This window comes from Hippopotamus amphibius, chromosome 1 (genome assembly GCF_030028045.1).
Source record: "Hippopotamus amphibius kiboko isolate mHipAmp2 chromosome 1, mHipAmp2.hap2, whole genome shotgun sequence".
Lineage (NCBI taxonomy): Eukaryota > Metazoa > Chordata > Mammalia > Artiodactyla > Hippopotamidae > Hippopotamus > Hippopotamus amphibius.
In genome coordinates this window covers 120,530,952-120,553,711 of record NC_080186.1, presented here as the reverse complement: position 1 = coordinate 120,553,711, position 22,760 = coordinate 120,530,952, and the positions used below count along the sequence as shown (strand labels likewise).

The window sequence follows — 22,760 nt, the reverse complement described above, 5'->3', positions numbered from 1 at the left end:
TGCAGGCACAGAGTCAGCCCCCAACTCAAGCAGGGCTGCCAAGCGGCTGGCTTGCTGGTCCTGCCTGGTGTCTAGCTGACACAGAGCTTGGGACTGTTTCCTGGGGAGGAAGTGGGAGTGAGTCACAGGGGGTCAATCAGTCAGGCACCCCGGGCTCCGCCCCACGTTCCGCAGGCAGGAATCTGCTCTGGGCCCCAAGGAGAGACGTGGGGAGAAGAGGAGCTGGGCCCTTGCTCTGGAGACCATGTTTCTAGGACACTCAGGACAACAAGCCAACAACTACCCAGGAACCCAAAGTGAGGCCACAGGAGCCCAGGCTCAGCGTGCAAGAGCAGAGTCCTGTGAGCTTAGTCAGAGAGTGCTTCCTGGAGGAGGGGAATTGAAAACTAGGTTTGGAAGGAGTGAAGGGGCTTGACAGCTAACAATTTAAAATAATGTTCATTTTAACACAATAATCCCGGGAACTCTGCTAACCGCTTATAGACACCAATTCATTTAATGCTCACGACCCCCTGAGAAGAAGATATGATTAACTCCTTTCTCAAGTGGAGAAACAGAGCTTAGACGGATGAGGTACCTTGGCTAAGGGCCAACTGGAATTTGAACCCAGATGTCAAGGACTTCAAATGTGAACTTATTGCTGCATGTCATCAGGGAACCCCATGTCATCCGTGGGCTTCATGGCATCAACAGGGATCATGGCAGTAAGTCCCACAGCATCAGTGAGCTTTATGGCATTAATGGACATCTTGGCATCAGTGGGTCCCATGGCTTCAGCAGCCCCATGTCATCCTGTGAGATTTCTCCATCACAGGAAAGCCAACCCTCAAGGGCAGAGCTGAGGCTGTACCTAACCTAGGCTCCATCGAAGTGTGAAGCTCACGGAGGTCCACGACAGACCTGCCCAGGCTCCTCAGACTTGTGGCAGATCAAAGCCACACTGTCGAGCCCTCTGGCCTTCATCGCCCTCACCCTCAGCATCCTTGCTCTTGTTTGACTGCCTTCATGGGTCTGCTCTCCCACAGTTTTTCTTGTCCAGCCAGTCTGCTCTCCACCTCAAATCGCCTTCTCTCCTCCCCTCCCAGCCTTAGATGAGGGCACACGAAAGCCATCAGGAGCCCTCAGCATCATACAGCCCAAAGCCCTCATTATACATGGAGGATATCAGCCCCCGAGGGCTGAGCAAGGTCATGCCAGGCTCCATGGTCAGTGGGATGGGATGTATGCCCCCTCCATCAAGACGCCACCTTCACACGGGCTGTGCTTCACGTGGGAGAACTTACCACCTTCTGCTCCATGCACCTTCTTAGTCTCCTTCTTGCAGGTCCTGCCTAGGCTTAGAGAGCTCCAGGAACACTCTCTGATTGTTCCTATTCTCTGTGCCCCTGTTATGAGCTGAATTGAGTCCCCCCCCTTCCCACACACACAAATTTCGTGTTGAAGCCCTAACCCCCAGGACCTCAGAATGTGACGGCTGCTGAAGATAGGGCCTTTAAAGAGGTAATGAGGCCATTAAGGTGGGTTCTAATCCAATCTGACTGGTGTCCCTACGAGAAGAGGAAATTTGGGACACGCAAGATATGCCAGGGATGTGCCCGCAGAGGAAGTACCATGTGAGGACACAGCGATGGGGCAGCCTTCTGCAAGCCAGGCAGAGAAACCCACCATGCTGACACCTTGACCTCGGACTCCCAGCCTCCACAACTGTGAGAAAATGAATTTCTGTTGTTTAAGCCACCCAGTCTGTGGTATTTTGTTACAGCAACCCTAGCACACTGTTACACCCCTTCACCATTTGTAAGTACAGGTTACCCAACAGATGGCCTTGTTACCCGAGCATGAAGCATGTTTCATCGTGCCCAGGTCTGGGGGGGAGCTGTGCATTTTTTATGCTAATACGGCTCCCTAAACCACCTAAACTACCTGACACGGCCCCCATCACCTCCAGCTGATAACGTACACTCGGCACAAGGTCAACACGGTATCTATCTCAGAGTCAAACCAGAAAATAAGTCTGGAACAATGATTCACAAATGAATGAATATTCATTTTGAAATTCCACACTGCGATTCTGTGCTCCAGGGGGTGTCCCTTGCATTGCAGTCTATCTTATTGATGCCCCTTGTCTTGTGGTGTCAAGGCCCCAAGGTTTCTTCTCTATCAAAAAACAACAAACTTGGAGAAGAATCTGAGAAAGAATATCTATCTATATCTATATCTACATCTACATCTATATCTGTATCTGAATCACTTTGATGTACACCTGAAACTAACACATTGTAAATCAACTATACTTCAATAAAAACAAACCAGCCAACCACAACACTTTTGGATTATCTCAGCATCCCTTGGTTTTTCATTGTTGGTTTCAGGGAAGTATCTCCCCACACCTCAGGTCTCTGAAATTGTTGAGAATTGCAGGCTGACAGTGCACTCTGTCAAGGCATCAACCTATTCCTAGAAACACCAGGTCCTCTTGGCTCTGTGTAGTTCTGTAGGACTCTGTAGATATCTGGGACTCTGGGGTAGTAAAACGTCTTTTTAAGGGGCAAAGGGATGTTCTCCCCAGATTACCGGCACTACTGCTACTAGGATATAGACTGTGGCTACAGCACCCAAACAGTCCAGTTACAGTTATCAGCCACTCAGTCTCCATCTCGCAGGGACAGGGCCTGTCTCCTTCATCAGAGTGGTTCTCTGACGCCCTGAGAGATGGTGGACTGGTCAAAAGAGCTAGGAGTCTGGGGTCAGACAGGTCTTGGTTTGAATCCCAGCTCCACTGTCACCTAATTGGGCCTTCCCACCTCACCCAGAAAATAAGGTTACTTAAGAGGGTTCCATAAGAATTGAATGAAATGGGTCAAGAGTAAGTAGAATATTTAGCAGAGTGTCTAGTGTAGAGCAAGTACTCATTAAATATTAATTCTCTCTTCCTGATTTCCCTCCTTCCTCTATGTCTACCCTCCTGTCAGGGTCTTCTGCTCTCCCTCCTGATACCCTGCCCCTCCACTGACAGATGGGGGATGCCAGAGACGGGGCAGACCTCTCTGCAGCCCTTGCTGTTGGCATGTGCAGTCACAACAGCAACACAGACCTCCCTTCTCTGTGACACTCACTGCCCGGGGCCCCAGTCCCAAGGGGGCTGTTCTAAACAGGTTTCCTTCCAAAAGAAAAAAAGAAACTGACTGATGGTAAGTAATTGACCCCTTACAAAAGGTAGGGAGGGCACCTGAACAGCTACCTAGCCAGGAGGCAGGGCGGATGGCTCTTACCAGCTCCTGCTTCAATCTGCAGATTCCAAGATGTGATATGTGCCAAAAGAGGTGGAAAAAAAAGGATTGAAGAAAAACAAAACAAAGGCAAAAATAAATACAAACACACACCCAGTTCAATATAAATCTTTGTTAGGTAGAAAACACAGAGAGAATCTAATGTTGGCTTTCCCTAGCATGCCTTCAATGAAAAACTATACTCATTTATATCTGGTGGGATGAGAAACAAAGGCGTGCGTTGCATGCAGTAATAACTAAGCAGCCCCACATTAGCTAAAATATGTCTACTCTGACTGCCCAACTTGTGGATTATCTGTAAAGACCTCCAGTCCCTTGACCCCTTAAGGACTGGATAAGGTACAACAGGACTAACATAAAATTAGCAAGAAATAAAAATGCCTTCCATTTGATGAACAGCTTTATAATTCACACATCATTTTCATTTTACTTTTGAATAACAAAAACTCAGCCCTGGGAAGCCAAAGCTCAGAGAGGTGATGCCCCAAGTCTTACAGCTAGTAAGAGGAGAGTATGAACTTGAACCCACATCTCCTGACTCCCAACACATGCACTCATTTCACTAAATCACTAGGGAGAAACATAACATCATGTACCTGTGGCTTACCTGTGTGTGCACGCATGCCACAAAGTAAAACATCCAGGTGACTACATCACAAAGATCTGACAACGACTCCCTTCTATTTTAGGCATTGCTCAGGATCCCATTAGAGCTTGGGCTTCATGGACACGAAGAATGCCAAGCACTTAGCTATGAAATAGAATGGAAATTGGGAGAGGAAAATCTATGGGAATCTGAGGCTCCTAGAAGCAGAGAGAAGGATGAAGAAAAACTTCATATTCTGTCTCTGGAGTGTTAGCTCTACAGTCCAAGTAACTACTTGTCAAGGGCCAAATAAGAGAAAATGGACTCGTCCTGCAACAGTAGGCTTCCTGACTGGGGTGGCGGGGACCAGCAATGGCAGGAGTTGCAAAGCAAGGAAGAGAAGGTACCGTGGAGTAATGAGACCAAAAAGCTCATCATCCGGCCTGGAACCAGGAGGTGGTCTGCGAGAGGAAGGGGGCCACGCAGGGACCCCCGTATAAAGGGGAGTTGTAGGCATAGTGGTGGGGTACTCTCAAAAGGGAGCAGGGACCCCCCACCCCCATCCTTGGCTGGGATGATTTGCAAGGAGATTGGGGACGATTAGTGAAAGGGTGCTTGGTGGGGGGTGGGGAGGCCTTTCTCCCAGGGCGGAGGGATCTGGAAGTCAACAGAGGGATATCCAGAGCTCACCTCTCCTCAGACATGCTGGGAAGGCTCTGAATGGACTTCCTTTTCCACACTCCACCCTCTGCATCCCATTCCTAAGGAAAATAATTTTAAAATTCTGTCTTCAATACCCTTCTGCCTCCTACTGACCCCAGAGACAATGGGTGGGGTCCCAGTTTCCTGACAGCTCATTACATCGAATCCAACTGCACACATTCATTCAAGCACCTACTATGTGCCAGGCACTGAGGTGCTAGGGGAAAGTCAGTGGTGCTCTCAGAGAGCCCCCCACACACAACCAGCTCCCTGGCTACACCAGCCTCATCTCCCTGCTCCTAGTTCACACTTCCTGCTCCAGCCACAGACCCAGCCTCCACCCCATCCTCTCCAGGCCTCTATGTAAAGGGCTTCCTTGCCAAGGCAAGAAAAACCTGCCCCAACTCCCCTGACTTCTCCTTCCTGCTTTAGTCTCCCCAGAGAACCCCCATCCCCTAGCTTCTATCACAAGCCAAGTATTTAATACCTAGTTTTACCCCATCTTGTTCTCATTTGCATGTTTATAAGAACTTTCAGGCTTTTCTAATCACCCCTCCAGTGAAATGGGAGCCCTCAAAATAGGACTCTTCCTTCTGGTTCTTTCCTCTCTGCCCACAGGGGGCGACCAGTAACCAGGAATTCACAGCCAGGCCCCAAAGTGTTTTCAGATGTTGAGTCCTTTAGACTCGACAGATTATCTACTGAGTACCCACTGCATACCCATTGGACTCGTGTTATTTACTGTATCTTCTGATGAGAAAACTAATCGTTCAAAAAGATTCACTGACTTATCCACACTGCACCGTGATGAGTGGCAGAAAAGGACTGGAATGGGGGTCTTTTGATTAGGTGTAGTCTCTTTCCATCTCCATCCTGGCCCCACGCCTAAAGCCCAGGCTACCTGGGAAGTACCGAGGTCCACTGGGCACTCCAGCACTGTGTGCATATGTGTGTACATGCGTGCACGTGCAGCAGAGAAGAAAGAAAGGAATACGAAGGCAAAGGTGGCAGGAGGACAAAGGTCTCTGCTGTCAAAGAAGTGGTGCTAGAACCAAAGGGAAACTTCCTGCTTATTATTCTATATCAGGGAAAGACATCCTACCGTTTGTTTTCCATTACTGCCTTCAATTCCCTTCTCATTCAGGGTACCTGAAGCATAGAGCTGGCTTGTTGATTGGTCTGAGTTTAATTCATTCGTGTAATATCCCTGTTCAGAACGATGTCTAATTAACACTTTTGTTGGGGGGAATAAAATCTCCCATAATCTTAATGAACGGGGGAAGGGAGGGGAAGCTTTCCCAGGCAGCAGCCTCGAGTCTACCAGGCTGTGTGCTGGCTCCACCTTACAGACGTCTTAATGAGACCTGTCTCACGAAGGGGATTAGCACTCACTTTGGACCAGGACAAGCAGATGGAGCTGAGGTTTGATGACGGGATGCTACATGCTACATGAATCAGCACTCACACCTAGTACTGAGAACCTTGATTCTAGCGCCGACTCCAGAAGAGGGCAGCATGACTGGACAGCCTCCACCAAGCAGGACGGGCACTCCCCAAGCCAGTGGAGAAACTTCCAAGTATGAGCCTATTTTCTGGTTGCCGCATTCTCTCCAGGCTTTGCAGGGAGAAATAATACCTTCGATTTGTTTATATTCATAGTTTGCAAAATGACTTTATAAATGTTAGTAGCCAGCTCTTTGGGAGCAGAGAATACTAACCCCATTTAACAGATGAGGAAAGTAAAGCGCAGAGAAGTTTAGGGACTTGTCTAAGATCACAAAGCTAAGATGTGCATGGCCAGGAGTAGGACCCAGGTCTTTCGACTCCAGGACCGTGGGCTTCTTGGGGATCAGTCTCGGTCTGCAGGTCACCGGGTATGTGCCACTGCTCTCCAGAGACATCCCATAAAGCTAAAACCCTGTTGAGGATATAAAGAAGGCATTGGGATGGGTAGGGCTTTTAAAGAAACCATATAAAATTACATGTCAGAAACTGAATGGCATTGGGGCAGGGGGAATCAACAGCTTTCATAAGATTCTTGAAAGAGTCTATGACCCCCAAATCACAAGATTCAGTAACTTGGGGCCCATCTCTGACCATGCCTTCTAGTGTGAAACATGGAGTACAGCTAGCTGGGTCACTGATAGGAGGATCTGGGTTCTAATCCCACCATTTTCAAACTGTTTTAACCTAAGCTTCATTACCACTCCTAAAAAATAGGGATAATAAATCCTGTCCTGCCTGCTACACAGAGAATTTGAGGATCAAAATACACAGGGAGGAGAGAAATTGTGGCTAGAAGACAATAATGGGAAAGAGATTTTCAGTGTACCCTTTTGCATTAAAAAAATTTTGTACCATGTGCATTACCTACTAAAAATATATTTAAAAAATGTAACAAAAATACACTTGGTCATCAGGTTATAGAGTGCTTTATACACACAACCTCACTTAATTCTCTCCACAGCCCTGCAAAGCGGAGATAATTTTCCCAATTGCACATGAGGCAACCGAGGCTCGGCCAGCTCAGATAAATTGCCCAATGTCGTGAATGTGACTAAATATTAGCAGGTCTAGGATTAAAATCCATCTATCTTTCCGATTTCAAAGTTGTTTCCTCTTCCTCTCCCTCTCTCTCTCTCTGTCCTATATTACCAGTGTTCATCCCATCTCATAAAATCTCACTGTTAAGAGACAAACTTGATGTCTATTGGAGAGTAAATTTTACTATATTGCTACAGGAGGGCTGAAAGTTTCCCCATCATTATCTAAATACAGGACTCCCATAACTACTTGCCTTACAATCAACCCAATTGTGCACTGGCAGCACACGTGCCCGTGTGCACGTGCACACACACACACACACACACACACACACACACACACACGCTTTTGTTATAGCAAGAGGAGAAAGAATTAGGACGGGTATTGAAAAGGCACTCCTGTGGTCTGGCACTGTGGAGAACTGCCCAGGCAGCTTGGCAAGTGTTGTGCCTCCTGTCGCAACCCTAAAACGTACTCATCCTTGCCTTGCACGGTCTTTAAATACTTTGCTGTCGATTCACGTTGGGTTATTGTTTTCATTCTGCTGCCTACATGCCCTGTCCAGGCTTCTCCATTTCAGTGCCTTGGCTTAAACTATAGCCCCCAGAGGGCAGGGGCTGGGCCCTGCGTAACCCTTTATATTCCATCCATTCCAAGCCAGACACAATTATGTGCTTCATAAAGGTTTGAGCAGATGACCACAGAGATAAAGTTCATTTATTCCAACTTAAAAAGAAATGAAGCCTCCGGGTAGGGTAATTTTTATGAGACAGTGCTGTGCAGTGGAACACACACCAGTACCTGGGGAAAGAGCACGATTTGCATCCTGGCTTCACCTGGTTCTACCCAGCCCCTGAGCAAGGGAATGACCGTCTCTCGGGAAAAGTGTGTCCACCTGTAAAATGGAGACGATACCTACTTCATGGGTCTGTAATGAAAATTAAAAGAAGGGAATGTGAAACGCTTAGTAAACTGAAAAGTGCCATATATCGTGATTTAGGAAGAAAGATAGAAAAATTAATGAAAAAATGACATCTGTGCAAACGCCGAAGTTTATCAGGGGAAAATGCCTCCGGTGCTTTCCACCCCCAGCGACGGAAACTGTCCTGTTCCCTGGCTCCCCTGTGCCAGGCACATCGCTGGCAATGGAATGAGTCCTCCAGAGATCTTTGCAATAGCTGTTGCTACAGTGAAAAGCTGGATTTTCACCCACCTCTGGAACAGCTAAAAGAAATAGCCCCAGTTCTCCCTAAATTCATCTCAGTTGCCTTAACCCATCTCTAGCCATTCTGGATGGGACGCAGACAGCTACTCATTCCTCAGTGTTAGGGAGGGATTGCTCAAGCAATAAACCAGCTGGTGCAGATGACCACACAGTACACTGAGGGCCCAGGTGGGAGGAGACCCTGAGCAGCAGACCTGAAAAATCAAGTCACAGTCCCCATCAGAGCACTGAGGCTTGCTTTTGCAGAAGGTGGAGGTCAAGGGTAGGCGGTGGAGTGAGAGAGGGCATTCCAGGTAGTAGCAATAGTGGCTTGTTCCAAGCCTGGAGGCAAGAGTGAGCTGGCCTTCTGTTAGGGACTTGGCAGTAGCTGAGGGTGGGCTGGTGGGGGAGGGGTTATGTAGGGAGTAAGGAGAAATGAATTAACAACACCGGTGTGGGGTGGAGTGGGGAGGCAGGAGTGCTGGTCCTTTTGGAAGTGGTCTCTCCATTACTGCTCCTTCCTGGGGGGTGCCCTTGCCCTATCCCTAAGACTGAACTCCTATTAATACTCCCTGACAGTCAAGCCTTCCCAGGGCACCCTAGTAAGCAGTGAGTTTCTATCATAAGATATCACTTACATGTGGAATCTAAAAGAAGGGTACAAATGAAATTATTTACAAAACAGAAGTAGAGTCACAGATGTAGAAAACAAACTTATGGTTACCCGTGGGTAAGGTAGGGGAGGGGTACCTTGGGAGATTGGGATGGACATATACACACTACTATATATAACATAGGTAACTAATAAGCACCTACCGTATAGCACAGGGAACTCTACTCAATACTCGATAATGGCCTACATGGGAAAAGAAATCTAAAAGAAGTGTGGATATATTGTGTATGTATAACTGATTCACTTTGCTGCACACCTGAAACTAACGCAACATGGTAAATCAACTATACTCCAATTAAAAAAAAAAAAAGACATGAGTTGTCCCTGCTCCGAGCTTCCAGGCTCTGCTACTCACAGGGCAATTTAGCATCTACTGCCTTGTTCTGAGAGGACACAAAGGCATTGAGGACCTAGTGGGTGCTTAATGCTTTCAACTGACATCCCCACAGCCCTGCGCTCAGTTATATTATCCCCATCTCAGAGAAAGGCCTTAGAGCATGGTAGGTAGTCAGCAGCAGGATCTCCAGGCCAGACTGACTGCAGTCCCAGCTACTGTCATGTCTTAGTTGTGAGACCTTGGACAAGTCACTTCTCTGTGCCTCAGATTCCCCTTCCATCCAGTGGGGATGACAAAATACCTATTTCATAGGACCACTGAAGACCATTTAATGCATAATGCATAAATGCACTAATATCACTCAGAAAGGGGCCTGGCACGTGGTTAATGCACAAGGAAATTCATGCTTGGAAATTTTCCCAAGACCTTAGCTATACAGCTGGGATTATAACCAAGTGCGTCTGACTTCAAAATCCATGCTCTTTCTGCTTTTCCCTACTGTCTCACTCCCTTGGATTCCCCCAAATATACGTCCCCCATCTCTCACAAGTCCGCATAGTTTATAAACGATTCATGGGACACTGATGGCCTCCCATTTGCCCTCTGTCCTACACAGCACCTACAGGGTGTATGATCAGTGTGAGTGCAGATAAGTGAGTGGGGGTGTTAGTATATGAAACTCAGCTCCTCTGATACCCAGCAGGACAGGAGCTGGAGGAGCCTGAGGCTAGAGTTTCACCTGCCTCTGGTTTACTTTTTGTGCCTTTGAGATTCGAGGTGAAGCTCAGTACCAGGCAGTGATACTGGGCAGGGGAAAACGCCCCAGGGAGGTGCTGGGGAGAAGAAATCCCTGCCTGTAGCTTCTTCCTCTCTTCCCTCTTCTCATGAGGTCTTTGGCTTTCTTAGTATGTCCCCAGGAGGACAGCAGTGCCACAGGGCCAATCAAGATAGGTGTGCCGCCTCCCACCACCCCACCCCGGGCTGGCAGTGTGCCCGCCACCAGTCTGGGGAGGCCTGATTAATCCCAGGCAGGGGCCCCATCTGCCATCCTGCAGGCTCAGCATACCCGCCTGCCCCCGCCCCTCACTCCCCCTGCCCCTCACTCCCCCTGCCACTAGGCTGGGTGAGGGCATTCCTTCAGCCCTCCTGACCTCCTCCCACCTGGGAGGATGGAGGCATGATTAGTGCACTTCTCCTGGGGAGTGGGAGAGGCAGAGCAGCTCATTAAACCAGCCACGCGTGCCTCTTCCTCGGCTCCCTCCCTGCTTTCTGCCTGTTTTCACCAGCCCTCTCCTCTCTGTCTCTTTTGGTCCCATTTCCCTCTCCTGTCCCCTCCCCCTTCTGGCCTTCCCTCCTCATTCCCTTGTCATTTCTTTTCCCTCTTCTGTACCACTCTTGGCTGTATCTCTCCCACCTCATCTCACTGTTTCTTCCCTTCTTCCTCTGGCTATTTTGCCCCCTTCCTCCCATCTCCCCAGATCATCTTTTCTTGATTTTGGCCCCTCAGTTTCCGGTCTCAGCCGCTTTCTCTGGACCACCTGCCATCCCTGATGCATCCTATTTCCTTGCCTCTCTTGTTCTTTTGCTCCATTTCTTTATTCTGCTTTCTTTATTTTCTCACTCCCATTCCTTGGTCCATTTCTCCTATTTCTCTCTTTCCCTTTTTCTTACTGTGTTCCCTTCTTTCTGGCTCTTATTCTGTCTCCCACTTGGTGCCTCCAGCACACTGAAAGAGGTGGATGGACCTAGAGACTGTTATACAGAGGGAAGTAAGTCAGAAAGAGAAAAACAAATATCATATATTAACGCATATATGTGGAATCTAGAAAAATGGTACAGATGAACTGGTTTGCAAGGCAGAAATAGAGACAGATGTAGAGAACACACGTATGGACACCAAGGGGGGAAAGTGGAGGTGGCAGGGATGAATTGGGAGATTGGGATTGACATATATACACTAATATGTATAAAATAGATAACTAATGAGAACCTGCTGTATAGCACAGGGAACTCCACTTTGTTGTATAGTAGGAACTAATACAACATTGTAAAACAACTATACCTCAATAAAAAAATAAATAAATAAATAAAATAAAGCCCTTGAAATCCTTCCAAAAAAAAAACAAAGAAAGGAAGAAATTTTGAGGAATTTGTATACATTCTGTCCCTTTCCTGGTGGGAGGACAGAATGGGGGGAAACTTGGGGGAGGACACTTGTGACTTGTCTCATCCTAAGTGCCCTGCTGTGTTCACAATCCACTAGTTAGTTGCAAACATGAAACCCAGTGACAGAGAATCACTTGTGGAGCAGGGCCACGGAGAAGAAATTAGACAATGCCTTCTCTGCACAGAGGAGGCTGTTACAAAAGGGACACACTTTCTGGAGGAGTCCCCATGGCCCACCTTGGTGACTGGGTAACTGCCAGCCACACCTGGGCTCCCCACAATTGCTGAGAGGACCTCTTTTCTGGTCTGACTTCCTCAGCTGAGGGTAAGCAGTTTCAACCTTTGAGGAATTACTGACTTGGTTTTGCCACACCATCCTTTCTCCTAAAAATGCAGCTGTTGGTGAGCTGTCTCTAATTCTGGGGTCAGGGCGGATCCTGCAGAGCCATGGGGGGACACTTGCCTTAGGGAAAACATCCGGATTCCCTCTGCCAGATCTGCTTCAAGTTCTTCTCTACAAACCGTTGTGATCTCCTAAGCATTGGGTCCAAAGGCCTTTCCACGCTGATCCTCCAGATGTGCCAATTCCTACACTACTTGTGCACAATATCTTTTCAAAACTCTTTGTCTCCACTCTCTCCCTCCCTACACCCTTTCCCACCTCTACTTTTCCCAGATGATACGACACAGCAGGGATGCCTTTCCCAGCACAGGAACTTAATGTCCCCCCCACCCCCATTTTTCAAACATTGAAACTGCACTTCTTCCAGGAAGCCTTCCTGGATTGATTCCATCTTAAAGATGGAAAAGATCTAAGAAATTATTTAATTGCCCTTCAATTTAGAATTAGGATACTGAGTGCCAGGGCAGTTAAATGATTTGCCTGTTGCATATCGAGTATTAACAGCAATGCTGGGAGAAGACACCCAAGTTTCCTGACTCCTCCTCTTGTGCTCTTTCCATTGTCCTGAAGCTGCCATCGCCTCAGAGAAGGGAGAATAGTTGGCCTGGTCTGCTGGTTGGGGATTTCCATAACTGTCCCTTGTCCTCGATCCCAAATACATCTCCCTGTAGTCAGTCTCTTTGCTACGACTGAGATAGGTGTTGTTGGTCTTAAATAAAAATTTACCCAACTGTGCGCTCCTGGAAGGCAGCAACCATATTGCATTCTTCTCTGTTTCCTCAGCACAAACAGTGCCTGGCACTCAATAATTGCTCGACGAATTGAAACTAACTGAAATGAAAGCATACTATTGACCCTCTGAAACTGCAGAGCCCTCACCCTTGATAAAATGTTGGAGGTTTTTGTTGAGGAGGGTGATAAAGCAACCCCTGTCCATCTGGGGCCAGCTCTCTCCTCTCACTCCCCACCGCTTACAAAGGACAATGAGGGACTTCCCTGGTGGCGCGGTGCTAAAGAATTTGCCTGCCAAATTAGGGGATACGGGTTCAAGCCTTGGTCCAGGAAGATTCCATGTGCTGCTCAGCAACTAAGCCCGTGTGCCACAACTACTGAGCCTGCATTCTAGAGCCTGCGAGCCACAACTATTGAGGCTGCATGCCACAACTACTGAAGCTCACATACCTAGAGTCCATGCTCTGCAACAAGAGAAGCCACCAGACTGAGAAGCCCGCACTCCACAACGAAGAGTAGCCCCTGCTCTCCACAACTAGAGAAAGCCCACGTGCAGCAATGAAGACCCAACGCAGCCAAAAAAATAAAAATTAAAAAGGACAAGGGGGATATAAAACCATCACTAGGGGCACAGCTTATACTGTTTGTCCTTTCCAAGGCCAAAAGGGAAAGGCATAGCCTACCAGGCCAGGAACTTTGCAATTGTTTGGCCCACTTCATGGCTGCAGGCCAAACCTGTGGAGAGGAGATTGTAGAGGCTACACAGGACTCCAAAAAGAACTCCAGAAGACACCCGTGGATCCTAACATCATCTAGGGTGCTCACTCCTGGCTCCTCCTCGCTCCTCCTGGACTGAATCCTAGGTCTCTCCTCACTTGCACCCGCACGGGGTATACGCAGATAAGAGTCCACGGGAAGAAGAAGCAGGCTGGCAACAGGGCCCGTGGCGCTTTAGCAGAAGGTCTGCAGATGTTCTCACACTGTTCAAAGGAATACAGATGTGGACAGGTGAGAGAGGAGCCCAGCAGAGCCATACTTGCCTGAACACTTGGATCCCCTCCCTCCCTCTCTTCCGATTAAGTTATTGAGCAATCTGTGCTGGAAGCTGTGTGGGGAGTTTAAATCTCAGGGCCTGGGATTCGGGCAGCTGGCAAAGGATCTGGGGCAAGTCCTGACTTTTGACTGTGGGGGACAGCCCATCACTTGCAGAGCTCCTGGGGTGGTTAAGGTCCTCTATATCCAGTGGAGCTCCTCAGGTGCGACATGCAAATTTAATAGGGAAGGGAATTCCTAGATGGTGCAGTGGTTAAGAATCCACCTGCCAATGCAGGGGACACAGGTTTGAGCCCTGCCTCAGGAAGATCCCACATGCTGCAGAGCAACTAAGCCCATGCGCCACGACTATTAAGCCCATGTGCAACAACTATTGAAGCTCGCATGCCTAGAGCCCGTGCTCCACAAGAGAAGCCACCACAATGAGGAGCCTGCACACCACAATGAAGAGTAGCCCCTGCTCGCTGCATCTAGAGAAAGCCTGTGTGCAGCAACAAAGATCCAACACAGCCAATAAATAAATAAATAAATAAATAAGTAAGTTTATATTAAAAAAAATTTAATAGGGAAACTGAAGTCAAGGAATACGGGCTGTACGTCACTGTCATAGAAAGAACATTGGAATGAGAATCAGGAGTTGAGGTTTCCAGCCCTGGTTCCATCAGAATCAGCTGTGTGGCACTGGACTGGTTCCATCCCTTATCTGCTCTTCAGTTTCCTAAGTCATGGAATAGGTCACCTCCAGAACTGACACCCCAGAACACAGGAGGTGTTTAGCACAAGTTAAATGACTGAATAGATATAATTCTGAGGCTCCCTGCCTCCAGATATTTACAAGGTTTTCCACAGCGCTCGCTCGCATCCCACTGATCTCATTTGGATGATAATGGCCCCTTCAGCATCCTCCCTGCTTCTTGCTTTCCCCACTTCCAATTGCCCAGAAATCTGAATGCAGCCTCTCTCAGACTTCATTATGTTGACCCACTTCTCAAGAACCCACAATAGCTGCCTACTGAGAATCCAGGTGCACAAGGCTTTAATAGCTGCCCACCAAGCCCCACCCCCAACCGCGTCCGCCCACACACCTGGACTGGATTTCTTTCTCCCCTTGCAATCCATGCCATGTCCCCTCCTTCTGAGCCCTGCTCCAGACTTACCTCTTTAAGGAAGTCTGGCCACACTAGCACCATCTATAACCACACCCGGTATTATTTCCTGTCCCTTCAGTATTTAAGGCCTCAGGTTGCGTTATACTTATCCGTAGTTTCTTTTATATATCCTGGTAAGCACAGGCATAATTTACCCCTGAAACCTGACAAGTGAACAGAAGGGACTCAGGAAAACCCCTCTCATAAAGCCCAACACAGCTTCCATGTTCAAATCCTTCCCATCCCCCAGGTAAGGGAAGAAGGTTAAAAACATAATAACTTTATATATAAACACAAAAGCTACAGCTAAAGAGCCTCTGCTTTTACCTAGCCGAACGTCCTCATGTTAGGGAAGACTGAGACCCAGAGAGGTTAAGCAACTTGTTCAAAGTCACACAGCTTATTTAGTAGTCAGGAAGGAAACCAAGATGGGGTGACACCTCATGCACCGTGATCCTTTCACCAGCTGACTGAATTAGCCAAACCAAGGAGTCATTTTGACATCATGCAGCCAGCTGAATTGTTTTCTTTGGTGGGGAATCCACATTCAAATGCAGGGGAAAACCTGCACTTGCCACCCAGAAATGATATCTGATAACAAAAGGGGACACAGGGGTCTGAAGAACCAAAAACGTATTATAATCCTATCCCAAGAAAGAATTTAACAGCCCTAGAATGAAATCCAGGATATGGCATTTTTGACTGAATTTTTGAGGTTTTGGTGGAGCTCCTTCCTTGATGCCAGCCCACACTGGCCATTTTTAGGTTGCTGCTGCTGAGGGCGGGACCACCAACACTAAGTGCTCTGGACAAATCCCAGGATGCACAGCCACGGAGACGCAAGAATTACAGAGGCCGAGGGCCACTGCCCCGTCCTCCACCAGCCCGGTGCAACCAGCTGCCTTCTACAGCGGTCCACATCATCCACGATGATGCAGACATTCACATCTCAGCTACTGGAACCACTGAGGAAGACTGGTGGTGTGGGTAATGCAAAAGTCATTTATTTGTGGCTTTGGAAAGTACAATAATGAATTTTTGGTGGCACCTAATCATGTTCTACTGAAGATAATATTAAAAAAGTGTTTGCATTTGCTAAGCACATATTAGATGATAAGGAGAAACAGAGGTGGTTAGCTGGAAGAGGAACCAGACTTTGAATTAAAATTTCATTATGGGGATCTGCCAATGACCAGATTATTCAGTCAACAAGCACGTGTGTGTGTGTGTGTGTGTGTGTGTGTGTGGACTTACTGTGTGGCAGGCACTCTGCTATGTACTGGGGAGAAGAGGAAAGAGAGGGAAATTACAAATAGGAACAAGATACACTCTATCCTCCAGGAATGTTACCGTTCGATGAGAGAGGCAGAGGTAAACAACTCACTATGATGAAGACAAAATGTGAGCACCATATCGAAATTCAAGCAATTTGTTTTGGAAGCTAAACGGAAAGAATAGTTTTTTAGAGGGAGTAGAGAAGACTACCTTAAGAGAGGGGCACTAAAAGTGTACCTTGGAGGCAAATTCTGATTTCAGAGGGCCTGGGATGGGAAAAGGGGTCACTGGTCTGAAGGACCATGGAGGTTGACAAGATGTATGGGCAGTTCCGGGAACAGTGTGAGGAACAGCATGGGCTCTGCCCTCATTCCCCCAGTGCTGTGGGAAGAGACCTGACTGGCCTTCCCCTTTGAGCAAAAGGAAACTCTGTAAACCCCCAAGACCCCCTTCAATGTGCTCCCTGCTCCAGCATCATTTATTTCAACAAGATAGTTCTTGCTCAGGTCCTCCTAAAGCAAGTTCCTTTCCACCAGTTATTCCTTCAGAGCTTTTAAAAAAAAAAAAAAAAAAAAAAAATCACCCTGGGAAAAATTCCTGTCCCGGTCCACAGCAGTCTATTTTCAACCTCCAACGTACTCAATCCAGGACCAGTTTCTCTGGGATTCCCAAACCTGGAACTTTCCTTACAAGGAGACTGTTATGTTTGGGGGCTCTCTCCTAGCCATCAGCCCTGCTAAAGCCTTCTCATTTGCTGCCGGTTTAAAACTGCAAAGGAAAAAAAGATGGAGAGGAGGCAGCCCTCTCTGCCTCTCTGCCTCTTTCCCTTGCTCTGCGGTTAACGCTCAGCAATGATCCTACAAGCCTGGAATTTGAGGAATTTCCTGCCCTGTGCTCCCTGGAAGAGCTGAGAGAGACCTAGCAATTAGGCCTGGAGTTTCCACCCCTGCCTCCCTCCACCCAGATGAAGTGCCCCCGAGGGAACACCTCTTTCTGAGGGGGCCACGTGGAGCTCAGCCTGGGATGTCTGTGGCCTTAACATGCCACATGAATGTCACCCCCAGAAAGTCCCCCCCGCTGCCACCCCCTCCCTCAGTCCTCCCCACCCACCCAAAGAGCCTCTGTCAAAATGCTCCACATCCTTTCCTTTGCCCACCTTAGGCTGTAGCCATGATAACACAGGACATTTGCAGAGTTAATTCCTTCCTGAATACATCTCGTTCTTCTGCAGCTGTCCCGGGACAACGCTGTACCTTGTTTATTTACTTATTTTTTTGCTTTCCCCCGTCACAGGAGCCACACTTTGCCTCAGCTCCTCATCCTATCCCCTCCAGTCTGCCCCTCCCTCTCTTGCTCTCTTCTGCCTCTTTTCCCCTTCGCTTGTATTTCATTAGGTACTGACTTATTTGATGTGTGCCCTTGTTCAGTGTCCTTCTGCAGGCTGAAGGTCTTAGATCTGCTCCCAGGCAGCGTGTCTGTCCCTGGGACTTCCAGGAAGGCAGGGGTGGAGGCTCTGGGCCTCTACTTTGTTCAAGTCAGAGACCTGGGGATGGGAACGGGGAGGATGGTCCCAAGTCATCTGAATGAACCTTATGTAACTTCTTTGCTGCAGCAGCCAGAACTAGAGAAGCAAATTTCTCTTCCTAATTACGTTTTGTTCAGGCTAATATCAAAATTGGTTCATATTCCCTCACCACACATCGATCGATGGCTGGATACCAGGTGCGAGGGCAAAAGCAGCCTGGGACTTAAACAGCTGCCACACATGGTTCTCAAGCTGGCCCATCCACCGTCATCAGCACGGCCTCCTTGGAAGGCAGGCATTTATATGGGCTTAACGAGTGATGGTTTCCTGTCTTCTCTTTGCCCTTCCCTTTGGTCCAGGCGTCCAGCTTTGTGTTTTCTTCCTCATTCTAGTCCTCTCATTCTTGACACTCCTTCAGTGATGCCCCATGTTATCCTGCTTCCACTGTCCCTCAAGCCAAAGGACATCTCTGAATCTTTTCTGCCCGAAGTCCTAGAGAAGGTATGACCGGTTGGAACTCTGTTTCCCTGCCTCCCATCTCTGTCCACGTAACACACACCCTCTCAGGTTCCATTCCCAGGTGGGCAGCTCTCTCTCCATCCTGGTTCCGTGACAACCGTGCCGTGTGCCTGCCCACCTGCCCACAGGTCTCTCCTAAGGTTTCACGGCACCTCGGTTCCCCTGGGCCTCCCACCACACCTCCACGCTGCTCCTCTCTTCTGCCTCCCGCTCTCGGAAAGTACTAAGGCCGGGAACCGCGGTGCAGCCCACTGGGGCCTGAGATTTCGGGCCTCGGCTTTCTTTTCAGCTGTCCCGACTCAGAGTCTTGACCATTCTGACCACGGGTGAAATTAAAACGGTTGTTTCCTGCTTCCCTTTCCTTTCCACCCCCCAATTCTTCTCAGCATATTCTACAGACCTCCAAAGGAGAAGACTCTGGTTACAAAGGAGATCAAAGCTATTGCAGTACTTCAGTGGGAATGCACACTATCTCCAGATTCCCGTCAACCCTCACGATATCTGCCTTCTGAGGTTGCGAGTTGCTAGTTGCCAATGCCCCCCCACCTCCCCCCTTCACAGTCCCTTCAAACAAAGCTTTTCTGTCAGGTTTTTGACCCTGATGAAGATTTTTTAACGGGAATCCTTTTTTTTTTTTCCCTTTTCTTTTTGCTTCCCCCTCTTCCTCTCTAATTCTGAAGGATCTTTTGTCTTCTGAGCAAAAGAACTGAGAGACTGGGAGGGCTGCTGGGTTTGGTTTGGTCTTTTTCTTTCCCTTGTAAGTAACTGGGGAAGAGTAAAAAAACAAACAAACCAAAAACCTTAAGGAGAGAAGATAGAAAAAACCCCAATATAAAGCTATTTTCTTTCTTAAAAATACTATTTTAATAGAAAAAGAGAGAAAGAAAGACCCTGAAAATATGAAATGAAGGATTTTGAAGAGGAGAGGACCTTGGAGAGGTAACAGAGAAAATGAGGAAGGGCTGGAGAGAAAGACCTTGAGGAAATGAGAAGAGCTTGAGGAAGTGGGACCTTGAGAAATGCATGAGCAGAAGCGGGAAAGAAGGAATGTGATGGAGATGCCTGTTTCCCAGGCTGTGTACCCACTGGACAGTTTCTCCAACTTGGAGGTAACAGAAAGAACTGGAAGCCAGCCCTCAGGCGGTACAGAGAGCTCTCCTCTCCTTGCACACCCACGGTGCTTAGCAGTGCCTAGTATATAGTAATTGCTCAATAAATGCGGGGTGGAAAAAAACAAGGCGGTCATAGGTGATTGTTGTTTTCTTGTTTCTGTTTTTTCTTCTTCCTCCAGGACCCAGCGAAAGGTTGGTTGGAAGAGAACAGGCAGAAACAACTCAGGCCAACCTCACCTGATGGAGCGCAGGTTGTGCCAGGCTCACAATCAGAGGTCACGTTTTGTCAACCTCTTCTTGCCTCACCCTACCATCTTCCCTGGGCTTAGTTCTCGCCCTCGTCTGTCTGGGCACCGCTCATCCAACAGAACGCTATCAGCTCTCCATTACTCGCACTCTGGAGATGATCCGTGGAAAACTCTTAATCCCGGGCAGGTTGATTCCCTTTGCCACCCAGAGCGTCTCGGTTGTCAGTCCTGGTGTGAGCAGGGAATTAGAAACTCATTTGAAGAGCAGTCCCAGTCAGCTCTAATAAGCAGGGCAAATCTGATCATTACCATCATCACCACCAGCATGATGCATTCCAAGGTTTAAAAAAAAAAAAAGATTAATAAAGATGCAGATGTAGAGAATGGACTTGAGGACACAGGGCGGGGTGCAAAGGGGAAGCTGGGACGAAGTGAGAGAGTAGCACAGACACATATACACTACCAACTGTAAAATAGATGGTGGGAAGCTGCTGTATAACAAAGGGAGACCAGCTCATTGATGGGTGATGCCTTAGAGGGCCGGGACCGGGAGGGTGGGAGGGAGTCGCGGAAGGGAGGGGATATGGGGATAGATGTATAAATACAGCTGATTCACTTTGGTGTACCTCAAAAGCTGGTACAAGAGTGTAAAGCAATTATATTCCAATAAAGAACTTAAAAAAAAAATCTGTGGCTGGGTGTTATCCATGTCAAGGCTCCCCCTCTACTGGGTCAACTGGGAGTTAACTGTATTTATAGACAGCCTTTAATCTGGGGGACTCTGCTCTCCACGGCCTCTGGTCCATCTTTACAGTACCTCTAAAGGGAAGATTACAGACAATTTATATTATTTGTTGTTTAAAATAATAGCTGCCATTTTGGTAGCTGCTGGCTTACTGTGTGCCAGGCACTATGCTATATGTTTTATATATTTTAACTCATTTAATTTATTCATTACAAAAAAGACTTGAGGCACCACGCATAGAGTCAATGACATAAACAATAAGAGATGACCTGAGGGGCTTCCCTGGTGGCGCAGTGGTTAAGAATCTGCCTGCCAATGCAGGGGACACTGTCTCGATCCCTGGTCCGGGAAGATCCCACATGCCACGGAGCAACTAAGCCCGTGTGCCACAACTACTGGAGCCCATGTGCCTAGAGCCCATGCTCCACCACAAGAGAAGCCACTGCAATGAGAAGCTTGCGTACTGCAACAAAGAGTAGCCCCCACTCGCCACAACTAGAGAAAGCCCGGGTGCAGCAACGAAGACCAACACAGCCAAAAAAATTAATTTAAAACAAAACAAAACACCTTATTAAAAAAAAGAGAGAGATGACCTGAGACACTGTATGGGGATGGTGGTAATTAAGCAAGCGGGGAAAGAGAATGAGCACAGGAGAAATAAATTGAGGGTGGGGTAAGGTTATAATATTGAATATATGCCACAAGATCCTGGGTGCCTCATCAGAGATGAACTGCAAGGTTAGCCCTGAGCTTCCAGGCAGCACATGCAAAGAGGAAAAACTCAAAATTAGTGATGCAATTTACAGTCCCCATAAAATAAAAACTAACCGGTGCCTTAGGAAAAGTAGCACTACAGAACTTTCTTCTGTGGATACTCGTACAAGGTCACTGCGATGCGTTTCACAGGGTCGCCCCTCAGAACACTCCTCAGTGCAGGCTGAACGCACAGTGCCAAAGGCTCAGCTCCGTAAAAGCAATTCTTTGAGGGGCCAAAACCGTTCAGTCTCAGTTTGCCACTCTCTGATGGTCTGGCTTAGTCTAAGGATAAAATTTAGAGTATCTGGAGGAATGGACTGCAGGTGGGTGATAACAGCGAGGGGGTGGGGGGGTGGGGTGGGAGGCTGCAGATATAAAACAGGACTCTTGCGACTTAGCTATATTAGCCTTCAGTTCCGAACTGCATCCCGAGATGAGAGGAGGAACGAACATCACAGCCTTCTCTGATATCCAGGATTTCTTGGGAGGCATCTGAAGGTAGGGGGAAGCAGAACTCAAAAGATTATTTCCCTGAGGAGACAGGGCAAAGGGCCAGCCAGCTGTTGTGATGTTTGGGGTGGGAGTGAGGTGACTGAGTGAGACTCATTTAAAATATGAAAAAGTATTTTAGCATTTTCTTTCTTTTTTTATTTCTGCAGCATATACTTAACCCCCAAAATATCAGCTTAGCTTTTGGCCATCTTGAAGCTTGGGAAGATTAAGCCTGCTGGAAAAAAAATCCTAAGGAGCATTCAGAGAGGAATTAGAGGTAGAATTAAACACAGTTAAGTAGGCCCAGCCAAGCTCCCAGACTAAACCGTACCTCCCCCTCCGAAGGAAGAGCCCAGGTACTCCAGCATTTCAGAGACCCAGAGGGCTACAGTCAACAGAGGTCAGCCTGCCTGTGACATCTGCATCCCTTACCCTCGAGGTCATCGAAAGGAAGAAAGTCCACAACTTCATTATCCATCTAGTACTATAGTGTCCACAAGCTCTTCTATCTGACCAAAGCCTTTTTTGTCTTTTTCTCTACCAAGACTGTATTTTTCCTAATAGTGCAGGAGAGGAAGCTTGTCCAGCCTTGGTCTGGGGAGCTGGCACTGGAGTGAGAGGGGCAGTCCCCAGTGAAAGGGAAGAAGATTGGAGGGAGGGTTGGGGCTCCCTGGCTGCTTCTTTGAAATTCTCTTGGTGAGTGAGGAGAAGGATAAAGGCGGAGGAGAAGGAGAGGTAGAGCAGGCTGGCATCTCAGGCCAAGTCCCCTGACAATGGGCAGAAGTCTGGAACCTGCAGCCTGTTACTTAATTATCTCTGAATGGTTTTTGTTCCTGGCTTTAAACATTTACCCCTATTGGGTTTTCACGGCTTCACAAGCTCTCTATCTCCTTTTCTTTGCCGTTGCCATGGCAACGACTCCAGGCGTACAACTGCTCTCTGATTTTAAATAAAAGTTGAGGTTTCTCTCTCTCTCTCTCTTCCCTCCCCGCTCCTCCCTCCTTTTCTCTCTTAGGATGGATGAGGTTTCTCTCATCCCCTCCCTTCCTTTCACCTTCCTCTCTACCCTGCTCTCCCCACACCCAGCTCTGTTTCCTTATCATCACCTCATTCTCTCATTTCCTCCTTCCACCTGCCTCCTCTCTAAGCCCTCTCCCCTGTCGTTGGGCTCCCTAGCTGGCCCTAATCCCCTGGTTGCCATGACAGCAATAGTAGGCCCTTTAGGAGGGATGGGGCAGAGGTTGAAGGAT

At 48.0% G+C, this 22,760-nt stretch overlaps 1 protein-coding gene across 8 annotated transcripts in view; it reads right to left on the bottom strand.

Moving 5' to 3' along the window:
• Positions 1-22,760, bottom strand: part of KIRREL1 (kirre like nephrin family adhesion molecule 1) — a 103,157-nt gene that overhangs the window by 59,211 nt on the left and 21,186 nt on the right. The window contains exon 1 of one of the 8 annotated variants that reach the window (XM_057727217.1): positions 21,091-21,162. The exons of 5 other annotated variants lie outside the window; for them this stretch is intronic. The gene's annotated coding sequence lies outside the window, so the exon portion shown is untranslated. Of the gene's footprint in view, positions 1-577; positions 595-7,923; positions 7,986-21,090; positions 21,163-22,760 lie in introns of those variants that run through there. 2 more of the 8 variants (XM_057727228.1, XM_057727236.1) reach the window with 2 other exon arrangements.